Here is a 27,708-nt window from a genome sequence, read left to right as displayed (position 1 = left end):
TATATATTGTAGTTTCTCTTTTTACTAGATTTTTAAAATAACACGCGTCTTTGCAAGAGATTTTGAATGCTTTATTCACATTCTACTCTTTGAATGAACTAAAAATTATCTATTACTTTTATGTTGGTAGTTTTACTCAGGGTTAAAAATTTATTTTTATTGTGTTTAGCAAAATAATTCCTTATGATTTTTTCTTAATATACTCTGTAGATGTACTTTTCCATTCTCTTTTGTTTTCTTCTTTATTTCCATTGAATTAGCTTAGCTTGTGGTTTATCTATTGCTTTTCCCATTTGCATTTTTAATGAGCCACATCATTGATTCATTTATTAGTTCTGATTTTCTGTTCTCTAGTTCATTAATTTAAGCTTTTATATTATAGTACGTAGTTTTATCCTTCAATTTTCCTTGTTCTATTTTTCTGTATTTTTTCTAACTTCTTGGATTTAATGGTTAAAAAATTTGCAAGCCTTCTTAGTTTGCATTAAGAAAAGAAAGTTTGCTTTCTGTTTTTATATTTTAAATTCTAAAAAAAATTTTGTTTCTTTTGTATTTATTTACATATTTATATTTTAAATGTTAAATTTATAAATTAAATGTGAATTTTCTAAATATATTTGTATTTTATTTGCTTTTTAATGCCAAAGGAAATAAATTATCTTCTAATTAATATTTGTGTCTATGTTTCTTTCATTTCCTGAAGTTTGTATTCATGCATATTGAAGATCTTTGTTTGATTTTAAAGTCACTATAAAGTCTCCTTATTACAGCCATCATGATTCTATCTCAACTTTTTCTTCATGTTGTTCAGTCACTCAGTCATGTCCTACTCTTTGCAACCCCATGGACTACAGCATCCCAGGTTTCCCTGTCCTTCACCATCTCCCAGTCTGCTCAGATTCCTGTCTGTTGTGTTGGTAATGCCATCCAACTATTTCATCCTCTGTCACTTCCTTCTCCTGCCTTCAATCTTTCCCAGCACGAGGGCCTTTCCCAGTAATTTGGCTCTTCTCATCAGATGGCCAAAGTACCAGAGCCCCAGTTTCAGCATTAGTCCTTCCAATGAATATCCAGGGCTGATCTCCCCCAAGATCAACTGGCTTGAACTCCTTGTGGTCCTAAGAACCCCCATGAGTTCCTCTAGCACCACAATTCAAAAGCATCAAATCAGGCATTCAGCACTCTCCACCGTCCAACTCTCACATCTGCATGTGACTACTAGAAAAACTATACCCCTGACTTTGCTCAATTTTTAGATTTTTCTTAATTATTTTTATTACTATGATGTTGAGATATTTGGAAAATACTTATGATATATTTTCATGATTCAATTTATTATTTTTTTTAGAATACTCTTATGTTTCTTGGGAAAACTTTATATCTCCCCCTTAAGTTCAAACTGTTGATGTAAGATTATGCTTCTTGTTTTCTTTTTATTTGCATTTTCTGGATATATCTTTAACCATCCTATTACTTACAAGTTTCTTGCTTCAGTTTTAGCTTTGTCTCATATTTAACAAATAATTATTTTGTTCTTTGAACTGCTGACTACCAACACATGTGTACATGTGTGGGCGTGTGTATGCCCACAGGTACACACATGTGTGTATATTTACCTTTTTATATTATGCTTGCAATATTTCTTTCTTTCAATCTTCCTTTATAATCTTTGCTTGGTTTGCATTGTTTTTGTCTTATATTTCTTATATATTTTCCTCTGAACATTTGGGGGGCTTACCCTTGGCACTTCTTTTCATCATTATATTTATTGCTTTATATGTAATATCAAATTTTATATAATGCTACATATTAATTATTTGGTGTGAATGATAAGACACATAAAGAATTAACAGTTTCTATTTTCTCCTTCCCATTCCGCCTCAGGTTTTAGTTGGGCCCCTTGTATTTTGTATTTCTTTTAGCACAGTGTTTAAATCTGGCTTCATAGAATTTCATGAATAGGTTGGAAGAGAGGACCTTTTAAAATATGACAAAATTCTTGTTGTCTAGTTTAGAACTTGTAAATTATTATTTAAAATTCCTGGTGATGCTAACATGCAGCTGGTGTTGTAAAATGACAGTAGGTAATTTTTAGAGCATTAAAAAAATGAATGCTCACCAGTCGCTCTTCCTAGATGTGGCTTTACAGCTTCTTGTTAAGTAGGAAATCTCTGTGGTTCATGATCAAGGTGTGACAAGTGCAGAGGTTCATCTGTGTGTGTTTGTATGTGTGTATCTGCATGTCTGCAGGTTTGTATATAGATGTTTTTCTAGTATGATTTAGATGTTAATGCTTTTCAGATGATATAGAGTGGCAGATCCAGGGCACCATGCTACTTGGTTTAATTTTCCCTTTACAACCCCAACTGCTTTTTACAGGAGTAGTTTTTGCATTTGTTTACATGGATACCCCCAGCTAACTCTCAGAACTGCTAAATAAGTTTCAAGTTTCAACTCCTTTCCAGAAGGCTATTACAGCAAGTTCATGGAGCACAATCTTGAAATTCCAAGCATGAAATCCTTGGTCTTGACCCTACTTTTAAGGCCTTTTGATCTACTTGACCTGAAAGATCTGCTTGTTCTGGGTTTTCTGAGGTGGTCTCATTCACCTAGTACCCTTAATTGTCCTTTTCACATGGCACATAGGGTTACAGGTATTGGCTAATTCTTTAAAAATATATTTTTTTCTCTGCTTCTCATTTACCTTTATTCCAATGGTTTCAGAGCAGGGTGGGGCTAGAGAGAAAACTGCTTGGTCATATGAATGTGTTTAATAATTGTGAAAAGTGATTTTAAGCACCTACAATTATAATAAATTCTCTTAAAGTATCTCCTTTCCCTATCTGCCTTTGATCACCATTCCAGGTTCAATATTTGATTTTTGTTTGATAGCCAATAGATTCACCTGGGTTAATGTAAAGGATATGAACACATTCAAAATCCTGGAAACATTTGTCTAATTTTTATATCTATCTTCAGTTCCCTCTGTTTAGAAAATCATGAAAAGGAAGATTGTTACTGAGTTTTGCTTGTTAGTATTCAAAAGAGATTTCTTCTTAAATCTCCTTCAATATATGAGCTTTTTGCAACATAGAATAAAAGATTAAGATGCTGGCATATATTAATATACTTTTTCATAAATTAAAAGAACATTTACCCTCTGTAGACAACCATTTATTTAAAGCATATCAAGTGGTACCACTGACTTTCATCTTTATGAGAACAGCTACAACAACTCATATATTTATATTTACAGAAAGAAAAAGTCATAGAGCTTATAATAAAATGATATACATAATTGCTAACAAGTGTTGATCATGTATTATATGCCAAGCACCATACCAAGCAGTATGTTTATTTCATTTTGTTTAATCCCCTCAACAATTAAGATAGATTTGTTCTTTCATCTAAGAAAAATTATAAGTGCTGTGCTAGAGGATGAAATTATATTAAAGATAAGAATAAGGGTTTTAAACAAGAAGATGGTACAATCTTTTTTAAAGTCTGTCATTCCTGCTGCCAAATGATATCAGATGAAGTAAGAATAAATGTATAACAGGGAAAATTTAGGATAAGATAGCGAGTTGACTCATTGGAAAAGACCCTGATGCTGGGAGGGATTGGGGGCAGGAGGAGAAGGGGACGACAGAGGATGAGATGGCTGGATGGCATCACTGACTGGATGGACATGAGTTTGAGTAAACTCCAGGAGTTGGTGATGGACAGGGAGGCCTGGCATGCTGAGATTCATGGGGTCGCAAAGAGTCAGACACGACTGAGAGACTGAACTGAACTGAAAGCATTATATTTTTTTCTAAGGATAATGAGAAAACTTGGGTCATTGTTTTAAAGTGTTATGAGGAATAGATTGATTTAAACAATTTTATGAATAATATTCCCGACACTCTTTAGGTAATACCTCTAAGGGAAGTGTGAGCAGAAAAGGAGTGATGAGTCATGATACTGTTGTCATGTTCTGGGTAAGTGATCATGATAGTCTGGATTGGGATTTAGACAGAGAAATTAAGAGAAATTAATCACACATGTACAGTTAGAGAAGAAGGTGACTACAGAAAGGATTTTTGAGTTAAATACTTAAGCACTTGGGTAAGGGTGGTGTTGCTTTTACTGACATTGGAAAGATTGGAGTTTAGAGGGATGTCCTAGAAAATAGGACACTTAAAATACATCTCACTGCACAACTCCCAAGAAGAAATCTTAATGATGCAAATCTGACATGCAGAGTTTTAGTTCTGAAGATTAGGCTTGACTAGAGACTTTCATTTTGGAATTATTAAGTGGAGAGGGTGTAGAGAGAGAAGAAAGGACTTTTGAATTGATCCTTAATGTATCACCATAGTAATCACTTAGCTGTGTGGTCTGTGGTTGTTACCAGTTCCTTGGGCAGAAAGGCATAAGGCACTTATCCAGATCTCCAGAACCAAGACAAGGTATTGCTAGGCTGAAAACACACCTTTGTGACATTAGTAAAGAGAGATTTCCATAGAATTTGATGGTCCTCAACCCTGTGGGGGATTTCATTCCTAGTGTGATGCCTTCATGAAACTTAAAGGCTGGGATGGTTTGCCTGGGCAGGAAGCCTGTTGTTATGTCTCACGTTTTCTACAGTATTTTCATTGTAGGAAATTATTTTCTTGCATTGTACATTTTGGTATTTTTCTTTAAGTCATCGTTATTTTAAAATTAGAAAAATTGGAAATTATATTCTGTTGTACCCATTTCAAAAGTAACCAGAATAAAGCTTTAATTGCCAGTTTAAAATATAAGTATAATCACATTTTTAAAACAAAAATGTGAGTTTGGAGTAGTAGTATGTGATGAAAAACTTCAAAGTACCCAAAAGAGTGTGCTCTAAGTACTAAAGTTATATATAAAAAAATACCTTAAGATCATCTCATTTCATGTTTATCTTTTCATTTTCATTAATGTTATTTACCATGTGACAGTGGAAACTGCATTATGTTTTTGGATATTAACAAAGCATTTAACAAATATTTCATGCTATCCTTGTAAGCAAACTGAGACATATGTGCTGAATATTAGTAGAATCTGGTGTCTTCCTAACTAACGGAATAATCATGCCAAATGTGTATAATTATCTGTCAGCATCAACCAGAAAGGAACATTTTAGTAGTGATGCTGTGAAACTCTGTTATGAATTTCATTAACTTTAATATTTTTATAATATTTCATTAATTTATTATGTAAACCAATTTATTAGCTTATTATTTTAGTAATATTTCAATAATATAAGAATAAAGCTGAGAAGTATTATTTGAAGTTTTCTTTTTCCAAACTAAATTAATTATGGTCAGGAAAGTTATAAAATAGCCAAACATTTTTGCCCAATAAATACTCAGAACTGCGTCTTATGTGTGTATATGCTGCTGCTGCTGCTGAGTCTCTTCAGTTGTGTCTGACCCTGTGTGACCCCACAGATAGCAGTCCACTAGGCTTCTCCATCCCTGGGATTCTCCAGGCAAGAATACTGGAGTGGGTTGCCATTTCCTTCTCCAATGCATGCATGCATGCTAAGTCACTTCAGTCATGTCCAACTCTGTGCGACCCCATGGACAGCAGTCCACCAGGCTCCTCTGTCCATGGGATTCTCTAGGCAAGAATACTGGAGAGGGTTGTCATGTCCTTCTCCGATGTGTGTATATATGTATGTTTAAATATGAGTTAATGTTTCCAGCTGCAGATTTGCTAACAAGAGAGCAAGAGGAATGCTCACTAGGAGCTTGGGCTGGACAAGACTTTCTATAGACAAGGGCATGGATTGTTCTCGAGAAGAACAAGGAAATGTAAAGCAAGTCAAAGCAATGACCCAGATGGCAGAAGACAGAAGGCTAGGGAGAAATGATGAGTTTGTGGGTGTATGATGCTCTCCAGGACTGCAGGGTTTCTTTTGATTTTCTCATAAGTAGCTTGATAACACATGCTCTAGAAATTGAAATGCAGGAAACAGCTCAACATGGATGTCTTACAGGAATCTCAAATCAATATTTACAAAACCAATCTCAATATCCATTCTGTGATATTCTGTCTGAATTATGTCTTGCAAAGCCTTTCCTTAGACTGGGCAAGAAATATTGGAGGTAGCTCTCTTCTTCATATAAACTCCTATGTTTCTATATCCTACACAACTCTTGACTCTATTTACTTCTATTTATACCCATGTCCATTATCTTATATTGTAGTATTAAAGATACTACTATATGTACTGTATAATGCTAATACTATATAGAAGTTGCAAATAACTTTACCAACATTCCTACTTGGAATCTTCAGTTATCCAGTATATATCTTGTACATCCTTCAGAGTAATTTGAAAATATAAATCAAATCACCTCTTACACTCTTCTTTTAATTTGGGGATAAAAATTAATGTTAATATTGTTCACTAGGAAGTTCATTATTAGGCATGCCCTATTTGTTTACCCATCTAACTGTGTTCATTTTTTTAAAAAATTCATTCTTTTGTGCTACCCATGAACAATATAGTAGATAGTTAACTTCTTAAAAGGGCAAATCTCTCTCAACTTTGAAACTTAGCTTAGAGTTAGAACAAACAACAACAAAAAAAAGTATAAACTCTGGATCAAAAACTTAATGTGCAATTAATAATTATGAGCAAAATATGGGCCAGTTAATTTAAAAAGCAATTGGAATTGATATTATTTGTCACTTATATTTGTGTTTAGTACATTATTCATCAGATTTCTCAGGTCTATCATGATGATCACATTTGTGACTCATACAAGTTGAGGAAGGTGGATGATATATTACATGGATAACAAAGATAAATATAACAGTATGGAGCAGGAAAGATGTTTCCTGGGGCTTTCTATCTCAGTGGAGAAATCTGAATAGAAAGAGCTCATGAAAGCAAGACTAGGAAAAAAAGAAAAACAGAGGAAGTCATTTAGTGATGTAAAGATATAAAAAATGCTCAACATCACTCATTATCAGATAAATGCAAATAAAAACCATAATGAGATACCATTTCATGCCAGTCAGAATGGCTCCTATCCAAAAGTCTACAAACAATAAATGCTGGAGAGGGTGTGGAGAAAAGGGAACCCTCTTACACTGTTGGCGGGAATGCAAACTAGTATAGTCACTATGGAGAACAGTGTGGAGATTCCTTAAAAAAACTGGATATAGAACTGCCATATGATCCAGCAATCCTACTGCTAGGCATAGACACCCAGGAAACCAGAATTGAAAGAGACACATGTACCCCAATGTTCATCGCAGCACTGTTTATAATAGCCAGGACATGGAAGCAACCTAGATGTCCATCAGCAGACGAATGGATAAGAAAGCTGTGGTACATATACACAATGTAATATTACTCAGCCATTAAAAGGAATTCATTTGAATCAGTTCTAATGAGGTGGATGAAACTGGAGCCTATTATACAGAGTGAAGTAAGCCAGAAAGAAAAACACCAGTATAGTATACTAATGCATATATATGGAACTTAGAAAGATGGTAACGATAACCCTGTATGTGAGACAGCAAAAGAAACACAGATATATAGAACAGTCTTTTGTACTCTGTGGGAAAGGGCGAGGGTGGGATGATTTGGGAGAATGGCATTGAAACATGTATATTATCATATGTGAAACGAATCACCAGTCCAGGTTCGATGCATGAGACAGGGTGCTCGGGGCTGGTGCACTGGGATGACCCAGAGGGATGGGATGGGGAGGGAGGTGGGAGGGGGGTTCAGGATGGGGAACACATGTACACCCATGGCTGATTCATGTCAATGTATGGCAAAACCAACACAAAATTTTAAAGTAATTAGCCTCCAATTAAAATAAATAAATCTATATTAAAAAAATAAAGGTATAAAAAATTCCAGGAAGACACAAAGCTGAAAGAATAAAATAAACTAATGCCTGGTGATTTTTGATTAAATGTGAAATATTTTAGCCTGTTGGGGGCTGGATATTTTGCATTCCTAAAAATATTCTTGAGCTTTGTTTTGGAAGGCAGCTAAGTTATTTGGGAACAGTTTGATAATTTTGTGTTTTGGCTTTAACGTTTGTTAGCATTTAGTTCAGGGCTAATTTTGTCTCCCCAGTGACATAAAACACTCCGTGCTCTAACCAAACCCCGAGTTTTCACGCATTGGCTGATGAGAACAGGAATTATTCGGTCCTGTGTGTGATCTCCAGTTATTGCCCCATCTATCTCTCCAGGCTTCAGGGAATTTTTTAATCTACACGCTTTTTCTTCTTTAAATTAAACTTTTAATTTTAAGATAATTGTAGATTCCCCAGCAGTTGGAAGAAATGACACCAAGAGAGCCCATGCATCCCTTACCCAGTGGTTCCAAAGATGACATCTGGCAAAACTCTAGTACAGGATCTCACAGCAAGACATTGACATTGATACAATCAAGATATGAAACAAATCTGTCACCACGAGGCTCTCCCCGGTTACACACTCACCTTCCTCCCTGTCCTTACACCTTTGCCCATAGTTAAACTCTGGGAAACATGGACTGCCTCACCATTTCTAAAAGCTTTCACTGAGTGAATATTATATAAAGGAAATCATATATTACATAACCTTCTGTAATTGGCTCATTTCACTCAGTGTAATTCTTAAGAGATGCATGCAGGTTGTCATGCATATCAAGAATTCATTCTTTTTTATTCCTGGATGCTATTGCATGGTATTAATGAGCAACAAGCTTTTCTTTAAAAACTCTTAACTTATTTTCAAAAAACAATTCAACCATTCCTGAGTTAAGAGCAGCAATTTTTTTTTTTTTTTTTTACAATTCACCGGCTGAAGGACATCTGGGTTGATTACTTTTATTTTTGACTTACAAAATAAGGCTGCTATGAACAAATGTGTACAGGTTTTTGTGTGGCTATAAGGTCTTATTTCTCTGGAATATACACAGAAGAATGCAGTTACTGAATCACATGACAGTTTCAAGTTTAGTTGTTTAAGAAACTAACAGTTTTTCAGATTAGCAAGGTTCCCAATGTACCCACAATAAATGAGATAATCATCTTAAGCAGTGTATCACAAACTTTCAGAACATCAATGATGAAAAAGATTATTGATGGTTAAGAATGGAGAACAATACTTGAAGATTTAAGAGGCCATCTGAGTTTAGTAAATAGAGCATATTGTCCAAAACAATGAATCGCTCAAATAACATGTGGAGTATTGCATTCATTTCTGCATACTGTGATTTAATAAGGAAATCAATAAAATAAGAAAGCCAAGGGGTAGGAGAGAGATAGTTTAGGTATGAAGATAATGTTTAACCTGAAAAATGAAGAAGAGATTTGGGTATGGTGTGTATGTGTGTAGGTAAATGAGTGTCCCCCTCTCTCTCTTCATATTTATATTTTCTTAAAACCTTCTGAAGTCAGTATTATTTTATGTACAATGAATATGGAAGTAGAACTTTAAGAATCCTGCCCCAAAAGAAGGGAATAATGCAAGTGGATCATCAGAGAAACAACCATATGGTTATTTCACTTTTTTTTAAATGATAGAAGTGAAATCCAATTTTAACAAGCAGTACACTATTTAATTACAGTCAAATTTCATAATACCTGTAATGAACACATTGTCAGAGTGACATTCATAGCTTTAGAACTTGATGATGAAATGTGGCTCAGACTAGCTTCTTTGTAGTGGCTTGGAATGAAATTTGCTTTGATCTCAAGAAGAAAAGTACTGCCCAAATATAAACTTCACCCTTGAAGCTTCCTTTAAGTGATAAGAGGCATTGCTTTATTTTTCTGGACTATTTGTGAATTTACTTTTTAAATAGCTTGATAGATTTGGGGATTTTAAATGGGTGTAAGGCTGAAAGGTAATGACATTTTTCTAGGAAGGCACAGAAATCAAATGCAGAGTTCAGTTTACTTTTGTTCTTTGCCTTGCCACAAATCAAAAGCTGCCACATTGTGTTATCATAAGCCGCAGAGCACTGTTTCTAGGGGAAAACTTCAGCACTGAGATTGACAGAGCAGTTTTGTGCCGTAGAGGATTTCGCTTTGACAAGATTTCCTGATCACCTGATAAGAAAGCCATCTTATAACAGGGGTCCTTCTGTAAATTTTATTAGTGATAGTCAAAGAAAAAAGGCTTTACCTATACTGAATTTTGTTTATGGTAGTCTAACAAATTAAATATTCAGGGCGAGAAATCATTTTCAATGATATATCTTATGTTAAATGCAAAAGATTTGAAAGTCTGGGTTATAACCCCAGGTCTGCTACCAACTGATTGTGACCTCAAGAAAGTGTATCTATTCATTATTCAAATTATCTTTTAAGCAAAATATGTTTTAATATTTGTCATTTTAATGGGAGGTTGCTGTAAAGATGTCATCTGTGTGTATATTACCATGATAGGTATTGTCATCCATGTCAGAATTTGTAAATGCTTCATGTATATGGGGCCTGGTAGGCTGCAGTCCATGGGGTTGCATGGAGTCAGACACAACTGAGCGACATCACTTTCACTTTTCACTTTAGTGCTTTGGAGAAGGAAATGGCCACCCACTCCAGTGTTCTTGCCTGGAGAATCCCAGGGACGGCGGAGCCTGGTGGGCTGCCGTCTATGGGGTCGCACAGAGTCGGACACGACTGACGTGACTTATCAGCAGCAGCAGCATGGGATATGTTCTTATCCCATGATGAAGAACTTCCATAACTATCAGTTACAGTTATTATAATTAGTTTGAATATATTTTTCCATATTTGATTGTAATGTGGCTCCAAATTCTGCGTATATTCATGGTTATTTTCAAATATTAAATCTTCAAATACAGATCCATATGCTCTGTGTTGTTAGCTTCACATATATTCAGGAATATAGCTCCAACAGAGGAATTAGGACCTACTGCCTTCAGAGTCAATGAATTCTATAAAGAAAATATGATTAATTGCTACTGCTTTTTATTATGTAAACTGTCCATTTTTTGTAGGTCAAAATTATAATGTGAAATATACATGCTATACACATCTAACCCCTCAAAATTACTGTTATTATTTTGTACAGTAAATATTCATATATATTTACCTTAATGTATAGCTTTTCTGATTGCTTTATTCTTTTCTGAATTCTATGTGGTCTTAGTTTGTTTTCTAGGATCATTTTCCTTTGCATGAGAACTCATTTTAGTATTTCTGTTTTTTTTTTTAATATTGAGTGATTTCTCAGGGCTGGGAGGAGGGGGAGTTGGTAATAGACGAATAAATTCTGAAGATCTGCTATACTCCATCATGCCTGTAGGTAATGATACTGTATTTTATGCTTAAAATTTTGTTAATATTGATCTACTGGCTAAATTTTATTTTGTATACTTTATCTTATTTGAAATAACAGATGTATTTTCTTTACCTTTGAAGGAAATTTTCACTAGGTCTAGAAATCTAGATTAGCAATAATTTCATCATTTTAAAGATGTTATTTTATCAGTTGATAGTTGAATTACATACCTTTGAAGAAAGCATATGATTTTCTTGCCTATGACTGGTTATATTGAAGAATCCTGTTGTAAGAATAATTTTAAAAATCACTTAATTTTCCGCAGAACCTCCCTTCCTCCTTCCCTCTTTCCCTGCCACTTCCTTCCTTCCTTCTTTTGTCTTCTCTGTCTCTCTCTTCCTTTTTCCTTCCTCTTTTTTTTCCTCCCTCCCTCACTTCCTCCTCCTCCTCTTCTTTTCCTGTATCTCTCCCTCCATCCTTTCCAGTCTCCCTCTCTCTCATTTTTTGCTGTGCCTCCTTGGATTTGGCCTCACTCCTGTTTTTAACCCTCTATTAGTAACATATGTGAAGTCTGGAACTTGCACATGTTTTCTCCTATTTAGTGATTTCTGAACTGCAATGTTTATATTCCCACTGCAGTGAGCTGTCTAGAAATCTCTCCACGTTTCAGATACTTCTGCTTGGTTTCTTAGTCTCTTGGGCTTGACAAACGTCTTAAAGAGAAAACCAATGTATAGTGTCTGTTTAACTGCTCTGTGTTACCCTTTCTTGGGATCTCAGGTCATCAGTTTCTGGATAACGAAGCAATCTCAAACTCACTATTTGTGCCAGACTTTCCCAGAGATTGCTTCAAGTTCTACTGGATTTTCCACCTGTGAGCAGAAATCTTTCGTAGCATTTCTTAGCTATTTGCCTTACTCCAAGACTTAAGCATCCAAGGGCAAAGTGGCATGCAGAAAGTTCTAGTTATCTTAGTGTGCTTCCCTGGTTTTTTAAGATCTGACCCCTTAATTACTGGCTGCAGTAGTAGTTATGCAATACTTTCAAAGGCTGGGCGGATTTTAATTGGTTTGCTGCACTGAACCGTGAACCCAGGAAGGTACAACACAGGTAGCGCAACATTCTCTGCAGAGCCAAATCAAAATGCAAGGGTGAAATATGTGTAGCATGTTGGTAGAAAAAGGACAGTTTTACTTCAATTGGAACATGATATGAAAAAAGGTGGTCTTGTTACATATGACTAGGTAATGAGGAGTCAGAACATGCAAGGAGTATTATGCCATTCTAAATTGCCTGTTTTCTTCCCTGAGTGGATTATATACTTAGAAGAGTTAGCAATCCAGCATCTCCTCTGATTATTTATTCCCCTATTGTGTCTATAATACTTTCCACTTAAAAAAAATGTCAGTCTCTCAATTACTCTTCTAGGTCTGTGCTTCAGGTATCTGAGTCAACTGCATTGATTTAGTGCAAAGAAACCAAGAAATAAGAAATGAAAGAAAAAAAGGAAATAGCATTACGGGAGAGCAATTTATGATTTTTACTATTGAATTTTGGCCAAAGGCAATACATTTCAAAATATAAAATTCCAGATTTTATTTTTCACTATGCATTTCAACTTGAAAATATTCTGACAGAGAACTATTTATAAAAGTAAAAACTGGCAGTTTTTAGGTGCATGTAAAGCATATAAAACCATACATATGGGGTCTTTCTATTAAATAATATTGCCCTGGAAACAGAAACTCAATCAGTTGTTGCTTCAATAAACAAACCAAATCTGTTTTTCCCTGACAGGAATTTTTAACTTTTCACAGTTTAGTTGTAAAATTTTTGCTTGCCTGTATTGCAGCTTTCTAAAGTTGATAATATTGTCTTCCATTTAAACAATAAAGATCATATAAACAATGTCTGGCATTCACAAAATGAGTAGTGGAGAAGTAATACTGTATTTTGGGGGGGAGTTTATAGAGTCCTTAATCTTAGAAACAATCACAAATCCAAATCGTGTTTCCCAATGTTAAGTTTTGTGCTGAGGTCTCATCTATAGTAGATGTAAGAGCTATAAGATTACATGCTATAAGCTTCTTCCCTAGAGGAAATGAAACAGCAGGTGCTAGAGAGCAAACACAGACTACCCAGATTTTACATTGTGTTACATGAAAATGGTCTCTACAGATATCTCTCCCCAATGTCAAGGTGTTTATTATCCAAATTTTGATTTCCACTTATTTTGTTCAGATTGCCTGATTTGGGGCATTCGTTATCTTTCAGAAGATATATGTCTAGAGGTATAGTTTTAAAAATAATCTTGGTAGCATTAGCAAAGTCCTGTCTATCTTCTACAAAGCACATAACTACACTTGATCTCATGGGGATTCTTTCTCATGCTCTGTAACCTATAAAAGGAACTAACAAATGGGATTTCTGAATAACCAGTGCCATATTAAATTAAAAAAATATTATCGTTAAAACTTAAAAAGTATTTTCCCTATTTTAAAATTAAGACATTATATTTCTTAATGAAAAATTTTAATATAAAAATAAATATACTTCTCTATAAAGATATCACTCAAAATTATTAAAGCTAATATTCAAATATCTTTATTTTGATATGTATTCATTAATTAAAGACAATAAATTTTTCTTTGTATATATATATATATATATAATTTAACCATCATACTGCAACTGATATTTTTATTCTGTAGTTTTACTTAACATTGTAGTATTTGCAGTTTTCCAAGCCATTAAAGTTGTATTTATTAATATCGTCTTGCAGTGATGAGCTTTCCCATCATAATTATTTACTATACATTATTTAATCATTTGCTATTGTTGAATATTTAATTTTTTATTACACTATAAATTGTTATAATAAAACATCTTTGTGTATTTAGCCATTTATATATCTCTTGTTGTCTCTTTTTATAAACTCATAGATGTGCAATTGTTGAAAAAAAAAGTACACAACAAAACTGGTTTCTTGTAGCTTGTGCCAATTAATCAAACCGCAAACATTATACATAAGAACACTTGATTTAGCAGGTTTCAACTCCTATTATTCAACAGTACATTATTCAGTAAATACAGAAATTCCTATGTGGCCTATTTCAACATCATTCAGAAGATGTAACTTTGGAATGATGGAATGATGGTTTTAAAGCTCCATGCTCTTGACTTATTTGGTTATTAGCAGTGAGTGAAGTATTGGATTTGGGGGTGTCCAGTGCTTTACACCCTGAACTTCAGAGTGTCAGCAGAAGATGTGGGATACTCCAAACTTCAGGGCAGAATGGACCTGCTTTATTCACTTTCTGCGTGTGTGTGCTCAGTCGCTTCAGTCGTGTCTGACGCTTTGCAACTCTGCGTGCGGACTGTAGCCCACCAGGCTCTTCTGTCCATGGGATTCTCCAAGCAAGAATACTGGAGTGGGTTGCCATGCCCTCCTCCAGGGGATCTTCTCGACCCAGGGACTGAACTGTGTCTCATGTCTCCTGCTTTGGCAGGTGGAGCCTTCACTACTAGCGCCACCTGGAAAGCCCGCTTCACTTTCTAGTAGGGTTTTTCCTCGTAGGCATGAAAATCTTGATGGCATTCATGCTTCACAGAGGTCTTCCTGGAGCTCCTAACTAATGGGCCTGCTTTTCTATAGTGTCCCTTCAAGATAAAGAGCTTTCCCCATATTAAAATGCACGGATTTCAGGCTATGAAAGACCCTCCAATGCTGGCTACAAACTGCAGTGCACCCGCTGGCTAGCCTGTCTTTATCCCACCCACGGGATGCTTGATCTGTGCAAGAGAATCGCCACCATTAAAGGGGGTTAGAGACTGAGAATTCAATGAAAAAAGGGATTTAAAGTCTATCCAATAGAACATATATTAAGATTTCCTGGTATTCTTTTTTTTTTCCTGGTTCTTTTTGATATATCCAATGTTTATTTTGAATATATTTTCCTTATACCATTCTTACTTCCAATTCTCTTTCTCCTACAACTAAACAGTGAAAACATGAAGACCAAACCTAGGAACCTCAGAGTTGAGGTCTTGTGGGAAAGTCAAGAAGAAGGTGATAATGCTAATCAGGTCATGCATTTTCAAAATTTCTTGTACATATTATCTCTTCAGGACAGGATGTGGCAGATTATACCATGCCTTTTTATATTCACATAAGTGTACTCCAAATGGACAAAATAAATCTCTTTAGAGCAGTGAAAAATAATAGAAAATATAGTAGATTATCTTTTGGTTCAAAATTTAAGCCCTGAGTTTTAAATTTAATATTCTGCCTATTTTCATCCAGGTGTTATCATGTGAAATTTCAAGAATAAACAGGGTGTTTGAATAAAAGCTAGTGTTTTTGTTCAAATAGGTGCCTGAATATGAGAAGTGTTAATTATTTAATTGATAATTCAATAACCTTTAATCAAGTAAAAATCTGTCACCACATAATCAGCTTTCTTTATTTAAGAGGTAAATACGAAGTACTTTATTAAATGTTCTCATATCAAGCATAACCTAACTTTTGTGATTAATATATAGAAAGGAACAATATCTCTGTTGTTATAAAGGAGATTTTTGAAGACTTGAATTCTGCTGTTTTGACTATCCAGCTTTTGGTAGCGCATTTCTCTCTCAGAGTATAATTAGAAAAACTGGGCAATATACTCAACACAAAACAAAGTCTGCTTTAAGGATTGAAGAAACAGATTGATGTAAGTCCATCAGATATGTCTGATTTTTAAACAGCACAGTTGAAAAATGAAAGAGACCAATAGGCAACTCCAGAAAAATAAAAGAAAAACTGCAATTTTCTGTGTGGTGGGCTTTCACAAATTCTTTTAGGTTTAGTCATAACTATTGAAAGCTTTTTTTATTGCTATTGAAATCGATATTTTAAAATTTTTATTTTTCAATGCTAGTAATAGAAAATAATTGTCACATAACAATGTATCTCATAATTATGCTGAACTCATTGATTTTGATATTTATCACTAGATCCTTTCCTACCTGTCTCAAAAAAGAAAAGTTTTATTTCTTACTTGATTATCATTCCCTGGGTCCAGAAGATGCCCTGGAGAAATGAATGGCTACCCACTCCAGTATTTTTGCCTAAGAAATCCCATAAGAGAGGAGCCTGGTGGGATAGAGTCCACGGGGTCGCAGAGTCAGACACCACAGAGTGACTGACACTTACACTCATCAGTATGTTTATTCCTTTCTTTTATTGTTTAAGTTATGGCTTCCGTTCAGTTTTCAGGAAAGTGATCATAGTCGATATCCTTTCTCCTTCAGTAGAGAAGTTTTCAATGTTTCCCCATGATATGTAATGCTTGCTGTAGTCTATCATAGATACTCTTTATTAGAAAGGAAATTTTCTTCTTATCATTAAGTCTTACATTTATTTATAAATAAAGGATATTGAATCTTATGAAATGCTTATGAGATGAGGTGATTTTTCTTCTTATTCTGTCATGTGTTGTGAATTTCATAGATTAATTTTGAAATGTTAAACCCGAGTGCATACCTGAGATACATACAACTTGGCCACGATGTGGTCCCATATTATACAATCCTAAATTTTAATTTGTCAAAAATTTCTTTATATATTTGCATTTCTATTCTTGAGAGGATTTTTTTTCTTGGTTTTTTCTTTTCCTTTATCTTGCTGAATAAAATAATAATAAGAATTAGATATATATCTAATATAAATATCTATATCTTTGTAGATAATAAAGAATATCTATATTGTTTCTTTGGTGTTTGTAGGAAAGTTAGAGCCACCTCCAAAAGTAAAACATATTAGGTATTTTGAGAGAAAACACTTTTGGCTTGGTTTTTTTCTCTATTGCAATTTGAATTTTTAATGTCATTAATGCCTGTTCTCATCTTTATTAACCATTTTATCCCATTTTTTCTTGCATTTCATTTGATTTTTCTAACTTTCTTTTTTTTTCTAACTTTCTGAGATGGGTACTAATATTATTTTTATTTTGCTTATTCTAGCATATGCATTTAAGCCCTAAACAACTAATATTAATTTTAATTAGTTTTTGCTCATTTCTAACATATACATTTAAGACTAAACATTCCCTTCTAAATATGACATATCATACTTTATCAGTCAGTAAAAATGTGGTCTGAAATCAATGTGGTGTTTTTTTGTTTGTTTAGTTTTTGATCCATGTGTTATTTAGATGTGCATTGCTTACTTGCCAACGCTTTGGTCAGATTTTTAGTTACATTTTTACTATTGATTTGGCTTAATTTCAGTCTTTTGAGGGCTTCCATGGTGGCTCAGACAGTAAAGAATCCACCTGCAATGTAGGAGACCTGAGTTTGATCCCTAGGTTGGGAATATCTCCCGGAGAAGGGCACAGCAACCCACTCCAGTGTTCTTGCCTGGAGAATTCCATGTACAGAGGAGCATGGCAGGCTACCGACAATGGGATTGCAAAGAATTGGACGTGACTGAGAGGCTAACACTTTTTCAGTTTTTTGAGATTTGTTACAGCCAACTTTGGTAAGGTCCCTTATGGATTTAAGAATAGTATTTACCCTTAAGTTATTGAGTTGTTCTATATTTACCAATTATATCATGTTTCTTAATCATTTTGTTCAGTTTTTCTATAGCTTACAGATATTTCATCTTGTTTTATCAGATGCCTTGACATCTTGAGAATTGTGTGCCTCTCATGTTTTGGGATATTCTAGCTACCTTTTTATTTATTTATTTATCAATTTATTAATTGATATTAATGTCTCCAAATTTAGAATTGCTATATATTCTTGGTGAGTGAACACAGTATTTTTAAATGTCCCTTTGTATCTCTAATAATTCTTCTTGTCTTAAAATCAATTGTGTCTGATATACAAAGTTTGATTAGTGTCCATGTATTATATATTTTTCAAATCTTTGATTATCAAATTGTATTTATTTTTACACATGAGGTCTATTTCTTGTAAAAGGAACAAAAATAAAGTCTCCAAAACAACAGAATACCATCAAACTTTTTTCTTCCTGTGCCTCTTGAGTTATGAATATCATGCAAGCTATAAGTAAGAACAAAAGTAATGGTACCTATTTATAGATAGTGGTGGTGTATAATATATTTATTTATAGAAGTTATGAAGTATTACTTCTGAGAAATAACAACATGAATTTTATTTTGCATGCTCTAAAACTGCCATCATTATTTCCTCACATAAACATGTCATGTTAAACGTTTAGCAATTTAGTAAAATAGCTCTTCAGTTTAAATGTTACACAAAGTTATTTTAAATAATGATTTTATGCAGTAGCTTTACAATGGGATTTCTTATCATGGATTCTTTATAGCTAAGATGGCTTTTTCTTTATCTTTCTCTAGTTCTCCAAATATGATATCAGTTACCTAATTAAAATTATTTAATATCCCTCAGTTTGTTATGTGGCAGTGCCCAATTTCTCTAACATGTGAAAAAAAAATCCCCAAAGATATAGCTCCCTAGAGCTCGCTCCTAATTCTTCTTTTCTTTAATTCCTTAATCCTAAATTGCAGTTCTTTGAACAAAGCACGTGTATCTAAGTGCTTTGAACAATCTAATTCTCACAACCAGCAGAGCTGTTTTCATGTTCTTCCTTTTTTTTTTTCCCCCAACATCCAGAACTAGTATAGTTTTGGGGAGAAGCAGTATTTGACCACATCTCTCTTCACCATTCTGACATATGTGAACCCAAACATATCACCACCAAATATCCTGTGCTCATTTCTATTATTAACTTTTATTAAACTATACATAATTCCCTTATCTGTCCAATAGAATGATTTTGAAGGCAAAGATTATGTTTTTAATCTTTGTATCTTTAATTTCTAATGCCTAAATAATAGTGCAGTTTCTCTAAAATGGAAGAATTGTTTCTAAGATAAGAAGTCATGGTATGCTGCTAGCAGCTCCAGCTTGACATATGAGTTGACAGTCAAATGTATAATTTACACAGGCTTCTCTGAGAGCATGTAAACTCCTTGAGCCTGAGAAAACCACTGTCTCTAAAATGTCTTAGCTTTTATTTCTAGCTTGTCACAGATCCCAATGTGATTGTCCTGACTAGTCTTTCAGTCCCTTCCCACATGTAACTAGCTCTTTGTTGTTGTTTATTTTTATTAATTTTTATTGGAGTATAATTGATTTACAATGTTATTTTAGTTTCTGCTATACAACAAAGTGAATCAGTTATGCTCATACATATATACACTCTTTTTTAGATACTGTTCCCATATAGGTCATTCTACAATTTTGAGTAGAGTTCTCTGTGCTGTATAGTACATTCCTATTAGGTATCTATTTTATATACAGTAGTATGTATATGTCAGTCCCAATATCGCAATTTATCTTGCCCCCATTTCCCTCTTGGTAACTATAAGTTTTTTTTTCTGCATTTGTGACTCTATTTCTGTTTTCTAAATGAGTTCATTTGTACCTTTTTTTTTTTTTAAGATTCCACATATACATGATATTGTGATATTTGTCTTTCTTTGTCTGACTTACTTCACTCTATGGAATCTCTAGGTCCATCTATGTTACAGCAAATGACATATTTTGTTCTTTTTTGTGGCTATATGTACCACATCTTTATCTGTTCCTCTGTTGATGGAGATTTAGGTTGCTTCCATGTTCTGGCTATTGTAAATAGTGCTACAGTGAACACTGAAATAAATACATCTTTTCAAATTATGGATTTCTGTGCATATATGCCCAGGAGTAGGATTACCGGGCCATACGATAGCTCTATTTTCACTTTTTAAAGGAATCTCCATACTCTTCTCCACAGTGGCTATATCAATTTACATTCCTACCAACAAGGTAGGAATGTTCCCTTTTCTCCTTACCCTCTCCAGCATTTAATTGTTTGTAGATTTTTTTGACACAGCCATTCTGACTGGTGTGAGGTGATACCTCATTGTAGTTTTGATCTGCATTTCTATGATAGCTAGTGATGTTGAGCAATTTTTCAAGTGCTCTTGTCTATCTGTATGTCTTCTTTGGAGAAGTGTCTATTTATATCTTCCACCTATTTTTTGATTGGGTTGTTTTTTTAATATTGAACTGCATGATCTGTTTGTATACTTTGGAGATTAAGCCCTAGCGCGCTGCTTAATTTGCAAATATTTTGTCCTGTTCTGAGGGTTATCTTTTTATTTTGTTTATGGTTACATTTGCTGTGCAAAAGCTTTTAAATTTAATTAGGCTCCATTTGTTTATTTTTGTTTTTATATTCCTTACTCTAGGATGTAGATCAAAAAAGATCTTGCTGTGATTTATGTCAAAGTGTGTTCTGCCTGTGTTTTCCTCTAAGGGCCTTACATTTAGGTCTTTAATCCATTTTGAGTTTATTTTTGTGTATAGTGTTAGAAAATGTTCTAGTTTCATTCTTCTACATGTAGTTGTCCAATTTTCCCAGCACCACTTATTGAAGAGGCTGTCTTCTCCATTCTTGCCCCCTTTGTCATAGATTAGGTGACCATAGGTGCCTGGGTTTATCTCTAGACTTTCTATTTTGTTTCATTGATCTATATTTCTGTTTTTGCACTAAAACCATACTCTTTTGATTACTGTAGCTTTTCATATAGTCTGAAGTCAGGGAGCCTGATTTTTACAGCTCGGTTTTTCCTTCTCAAGATTGCTTTCATTGTTCATGGTCTTCTGTGTTTCTATACAAATTGTAAATTTTTTTTGTTCTATTTCTGTGAAAAATGCTGTTGCTGGGACTCACTCTTTTTAGTTGCAACTCATTAAACTTGAAAGTGAAAGTAGCTCAGTTGTGTCCAATGCTTTGTGACCCTATGCACTATACACTGCAAGGCTCCTTTGTCCATGGAATTCTCCAGGCCAGAATACTGGAGTGGGTAGCCATTCCTTTCTCCAGAGGATCTTCCCAACCCAGGTCTCCTGCATTGCAGGCAAATCCTTTACAGCCCAAGAATATAAGTCGCTCATTATTTGATACATAGAGAGGTCTGGTACATAGTTCTCATCTTGGATATGGTATAAGTAAGTTACTAAAAATTATGTGAGTTTCCACAGGTCAGAATTCTCAGACTTACTCAGATCTAGCTAGAAGAAAATTCACAAAACCACTGTTAATTCTTCTCTTGTACTATTGCAAAGCAATTCCTTTGTATAAGGGAATTAGAGCATTTTGGAGAAAGGAAGATACCGTCTCCTTTAAACAAGAAAGGAAAAATTGTCCCTCCTATTACTAATTTCCCAGGGCAAGATTGCAGAATCATGAGAGTATATGCTTTGTTTCATAGAATGACCTGAAATAAGTCGATTTTCAGGATAAAATGTCAGGGTCAATTCCCAATTTCCTAATTCATCTTGTCTAAAGCTACAATCAGGACATAGAAGTAATCAGGACAGAAGCTTAGCATTTACTAATGTAGCTAATGAGGACTATTGATGCTAAACTAGTAATACCAAACACATGATCTTAAGTGGCTCTATTGCACAATTTTCCTCCCAACCTTTCAGAGAATTTCAACTACTGCTCGTACTGATAATTACTATGATGCATTCAAAAAGGTCACAAGGTGTTAAAGACTTATCCCTTACTTGACAGAGCAGATTTTCCAGTTACGGAAGGTGTCATTTTTCTTTGATCTCAAATACAAGTGTTAACACTTAAATGTCTTGATATTCTCAAGTCTTCAAATTTACATTTTTATTTTTGATTAAACAAGATACCTAGAAGTCCATGAAATGTGTTTAATAATTTACATACTTATATATAATTTTGGTATTTTTCAGAATTTTATGTGACATCTATTTTCATGAGATCATAAAGAAATATCTCTTTAATATATACTTTTATTTTCAAATTGTATACTTCTCTGAATTTTTGAACACTTTGTTCTGTAAAATATACTGAATCATGAGATTCTATGCATAATAGAGAAGGTGACATATTTCAAGAGTAAAACTGCTGACCACAATCCCCAAAAGAAGCAAATGTGAATTCCACACTGGCAGGTCATTGGGAATAACAAACAAGACTACAGTGTATTTTATAGTTTGGCAACATGTAAAACATCACTTGCTGCCTTCAGGGCATTCCCACTAGGATAGAGCAGCAATGACTTGCTGACAACCCCTTCTTGTATGATCATGGAAATATCCTAGGTTATTTCAATTGTTTATAGGCATCATTTAAGGGACTGCAGCTGTGGTTTCACTTGTGCTTTCCACCTGTCATATGGTAATTGCCTTAGAATTAACACTCTAAAAGGAAGCAGAGATTCTTGAGATGTATTTGGCCCCAAATTAGTCAGAGATGTACATAAATGTGCTTATTTTCCCATTAAGAAAAGAACCATACAGGAATGCACCTCAACCCCTGGCAGATGGTGATAGAAACTCATCAGTTACTCTCAAGCTGCCTTGCCATAATCCTAGTGAAAAAAAAAAATACCTACTGGTTAGATTTATAGCATTTAAATTATGATACCTTTTAAGTAAAGGCCAGAATTATCATCAGGGAGAGATGGATCAACTGTGTTATCCATTATGTAACCAAATGCTGAAGGTGAAACCTTGTATTTAGAATTTTAAATGAAATAAAGAAGCTGTAAGATTTAGGTTTCATCTCCCAAAATTATCCAATAAAATCATTAAGCCTTTTGAGGAGGGGTAAAAGTATAAATAGAAAGGCAGAGTGTCAATAATTATAGCTTTATCCATATATACTTAATTGGAATGAAACTCTTAAATCATGCATCATGAAGTAGTATGATTTAAGAATTTCATTCCCATTAAATGTGCATTTTAGGTTTTCATCTTAAGCGTGAACACTAAAGCTCAGCTAAATGTTATGATTTAACATGAGAACTAAAATAGATAAAATGAAAAAATAGGCCAAAATTGTGAAGAGAATACTCTCTTTGTTACCACTTTAGTTTCTATGGCAGAGAGTTGGAAAAGCAATGACCCTTAGTTAAAAAAAAAAAAAAATGTACATGTATTATTACTGAAAACTCTTAGAACATTTCCTATGCAAACAAGTTTTCTACCTATCCTTGTAAATATATTTATATTAGCCTATATTTTCAATTTTGTGGAATCTACAGTCTATAGTGTAGTACTAAGATGTGAAACAATAATTATCAAATTATATCCTAGCTTTCTTTTGATCATCATTTCTTCACTTTATCTAGTTTTGTCAATTATTTCTTGTTTGACCACGTAGAGTTTCCCAAAGCAGAATAACTAGTTCCTGGTTACTCTCTTTAAATATTCCCCTTGGAGACTTCATATGGTGAATTATGCTCTCATATTCCCAGAGATGACATAAATTCTACCACGATATAGTCAACAGGTACCCAATATCAATCAAACCCATCCCATTTTCATCAATGGCATTGTAATTCTGTCAGATTTGAAAGTTTGAGGAGGCCTAGATTTATCTACTTTTAGACAGAGATCACTTAAATCAGATATTCTTAAAGATCTATTGTTCACATGCTATTGGTGTATTAAAAGGAATACAATAGAATTTATCTAAGAATGAGAAAAATGGACTCATAAGAGGACTCAAGAAGTCAGGCTTTGTGAATCTTAATTTAAAGAGGTTTAAATAAATACTAAGGAAAAGAGGATAGAAGAAGATTAATTGGGACTCAGAGAATCAAGTGAGACTCTTTAGAGAATACTTCCCTTGAGTTTGGGTTATGAAAAATCAGTAAAATTTCTACAGGCAGGGAAAAAGATTTCAGGTAGTGATAATTTCAGCAATGCCCAGAAGAGTTGGAGCATCAGGCATATGCTGAAAGTAGAATAGGAACAGCCTTACTTATCCTTTCTTATCCTAAGAAAGTAGTCTTTACTAAATAGTGATGAAGAGGTAAAACAGGGATGAATATGCTGTGGCCTTCTTTATAATGATGCCTTTTGGCAATTGTTATGTTATGAATTATGTTTCCCCCCTTAAAAAAGACATTAAATTTCTAATCCCCAGTATCTATAAATGTGACTTTATTTAGAAATAGGGCCTTTGCAGATGATCAGGTTAAGAGGAAGGCAGTAAAGTAGACCTAAATCCAATAAGAACTGGGCTTCCCAAGTGGTTCGTTGGTAAAGAGCCCTCCTACCAAGGCCGTAGACACTGGTTCAATCCCTGGGTCAGGAAGATCCCCTGGAGAAGGAAATGGAAATCCACTCCAGTATTCTTGCCTGGAAAAATCTCATGGACAGAGGAGCCTGGCAGGCTACAGTCCATGGGGTCACAAAGAGTCAGACATGACTTAGTGACTAAAGAATAGCAACAACAAATCCGGTATGACTGGTGTCCTCATAAAAAGGGGAAATTTAGGCAGAAACAGATACATACAACAAGGAAGATGATGTGAAGATATGGAGAGGATACTATCTACAAGCCAATAAATGCCCAAGTCTACCAGAGACTCGTGGAACAGGTTTTCCCTCACAGCCCTCAAAAGTAATAGATCTTACTGATGCTTTGATTTTACATTTTCAGCCTTCAGAACTGTGAGGCAATATAAATTTTTGTTGTTTAAGTCACCTTATTTGTGATGCCTTGTTTTTGCATCTCCGGGGTATGAATACAGCTGTGTGTGTGTATGTTTGTGTGTGTGTGTGTGTGCTCAATCATGTTTGACTCTTTGCAATCCCATGGACTGTAACCCACCAGGCTTTTCTGTCCATGGGATTTTTCCTGGCAAGAATTACTGGAGTGGGTTGCCATTTCCTACTCCAGGGGAGCTTCCTGATCTGGTGATCAAATCTGGGTTTTCTGCATTGCAGGTAGATTCTTTACCAACTGAGCCACCAGGAAATACAGTTTTACTGTGGATTATGGATGTAAGGGGCTGAAACCGAAGGCAGAAAAAACAGTTTTGAGAAAAACTCATTCCTAAACTAATTGGATTAATTTAGGAGTGAGTGATGATGTTATAAGATTTAGGAATGGAAAAGTTGGCCCGGGATGAGAAACATTGTAATAAAGAATATTAGGATTTTTAGTAAGTTAATTGTATGATTGATATGTTTAAATGTCATTAAAGTTGCTCTCCAGATGTATCTCTTTAGTGACATAGTTACCCAACTGTGTATCAAAATCTTCTATTATGCAATGATTACCATTTTGGATTCTAGCCACCTCTCTTTTTTAAAGACCTTATTTGGAGCAATTTTAGTTTCACTATGAAATTAAAAAGAAAGCATAGAGATTTCCAAAACACCCTCTGCCCTAAACATGCATAGCCTCCTTCACTATCAACAGCCCCCACCATTGAGGTACATTTCTTATAATTGGTGAACCTACATTGACACATCATAATCACCCATAATTTACATTATAGTTCACTCTTGGTGTTGTAGTTCTGTGAATTTCAGGGAATGTATAATGACATATATACTTCATTATAGTATCTTGCAGAGTACTTTGACTGCCCTAAAAATCTTCTATATTCTGCCTATTCATCCTTCCTCCTCCCCCAGCCCCAAGCAACCAGGAATAGTTTTTACTTTTCCAGAATGTCATATAGTGGGATCATAGTAAGTAACTTTTTCAGACTGACTTCTTTCACTTGGTAATAGCATTTAAAATTCCTTTATGTCTTTTTATGATATTATATCTCATTTTTTTTTACTGCTGAATAAATTCCATTGCCTGGATATACTACATTGGGGGCTTCTCAGGTGATGCTAGTGGTAAAGAACCCACCTGTCAATGCTGGAGATGTAAGAAACAGATTTGATCCCTGGGTCAGGAAGATCCCCTGGAGAAGGGCAAGGTAACTCACCCCAGTATTCATGCCTGGAGAATCCCATGGAAACAGGAGCCTGTTGGACTACAGTCCATGGAGTCACAAAGAGTTGGACATGACTAAAGTGACTTCACACCCACATACTGCAGTTTACTTATCCCTTCACCTACCAGGGGGCATCTTGGTTGATTCCAAGTTTTAGCAGCTATAAATAAATCTGCTATAAACATCTGTGTGCAGATTTTTGTGTAGATGTGAATTTTCAACTCATTTGGGTAAATAAATATCAAGTAGTACAACTGCTGGATCATACAGTAAGAGTTATGTTTAATTTTGTAAGAAATCACCAAATCATCTTCCAAAGTAGCTGTACCATTTTGCATTTATGCCAGTAATGGGTGAGAACTCCTGGTTCTGCATCCTGGCCAGCATTTGGTATTGACAGTGCTTGGGATTTTAGCTGTTCTAATAGCTGTAGGATGGTATCATGTCGTTGTCTTCATTTGCAGTTTGCTTATGACATGCATGGTGGAACGTCTTTCTATACCCTTACTTGCTATTTAGATATCTACTTTGGTGGAATGTCTTTTCAGACATTTGTGCCCATGTAGAAACTTGCACATAGATGTTATGGTAGTAGCTTTTTTCATGATTGCTAAAACTTAAAAGCAACAAGTATGCCCCTCAATGGGTGAATGGATAAACACTCTATGGTATAGACATTACAACATAATATTTTTCAATAATAAAAAGAAATAAGCTCTCTAGACATGAAAAGACATGGAGGAACCTGAAGTACATATTGATTGGTGAAAGAAGCTAAACTGAAAAAAGCCACCTTCCACTATGATTATAGCTATACAACTTTCTGTAAAAGGTGAAACTGTGGAGATAGTATAAGGATCAGTGGCTGGAGAAAGGGATGAACAGGTGGGCCATAGTCATTTTTTTAATGGAAGTGACAGTAATTTGGAAAATGTCATGATGAATACAGGTCATTCTGCATACATTGAAACTCAGAATGTACAACACAAAGAGTGAATCCTAATGCAGGCTGTGGACTTCAGCTAATAATAATGTACCAATATTGATACATCGAGTGTAATTAAAGTATCACAATAATGCAAGATATTAACAAGTGGGTTAATTATGAGAAGGCATGAGAAGGTATATAAGAACTCTCTGTACAGTCTGCTCAGTATTCTATGAAATTAAATCTCCTCTAGAAATTAAAATCTAATTAAAAATGAAACAGCCAAAAGACCCAAATGTTGCCATGATCTGAAGCTGCACATGTACATGAGGCCTTTTATGTCCCTTTGTCATTGCCCAGGATGGACCTACAATAAGGGATGTACTCACCAGGTATGTGAGCTTCCCTGGCAGCTCAGTGATGAAGAATCCGCCTGCCAGTGCAGGAAATGTGGGTTCATCCCTGGATTGGTAAGACCCTCTGGAGAAGGAAATGGAAACCTACTCCAGTATCCTTGCCTGGAGAATCCCATGGATAGAGGAGCCTGGAAGGCTACAGTCCATGGGGTCACAAAACTGTCCAGCATGACTTAGGGACCAAACAACAGCTTCACCAAATACAGCAGACATTCTGTGTGTGTCCTTTGAAAGTTAGCGCTTTCTAAGACAATTCAGCCATTCATTTATCCAT

Source organism: Odocoileus virginianus, chromosome 1 (assembly GCF_023699985.2).
Source record: "Odocoileus virginianus isolate 20LAN1187 ecotype Illinois chromosome 1, Ovbor_1.2, whole genome shotgun sequence".
Classification (NCBI taxonomy): domain Eukaryota; kingdom Metazoa; phylum Chordata; class Mammalia; order Artiodactyla; family Cervidae; genus Odocoileus; species Odocoileus virginianus.
The sequence above is the reverse complement of the archived record's forward strand: the minus strand, read 5'-3'. Positions refer to the sequence as shown.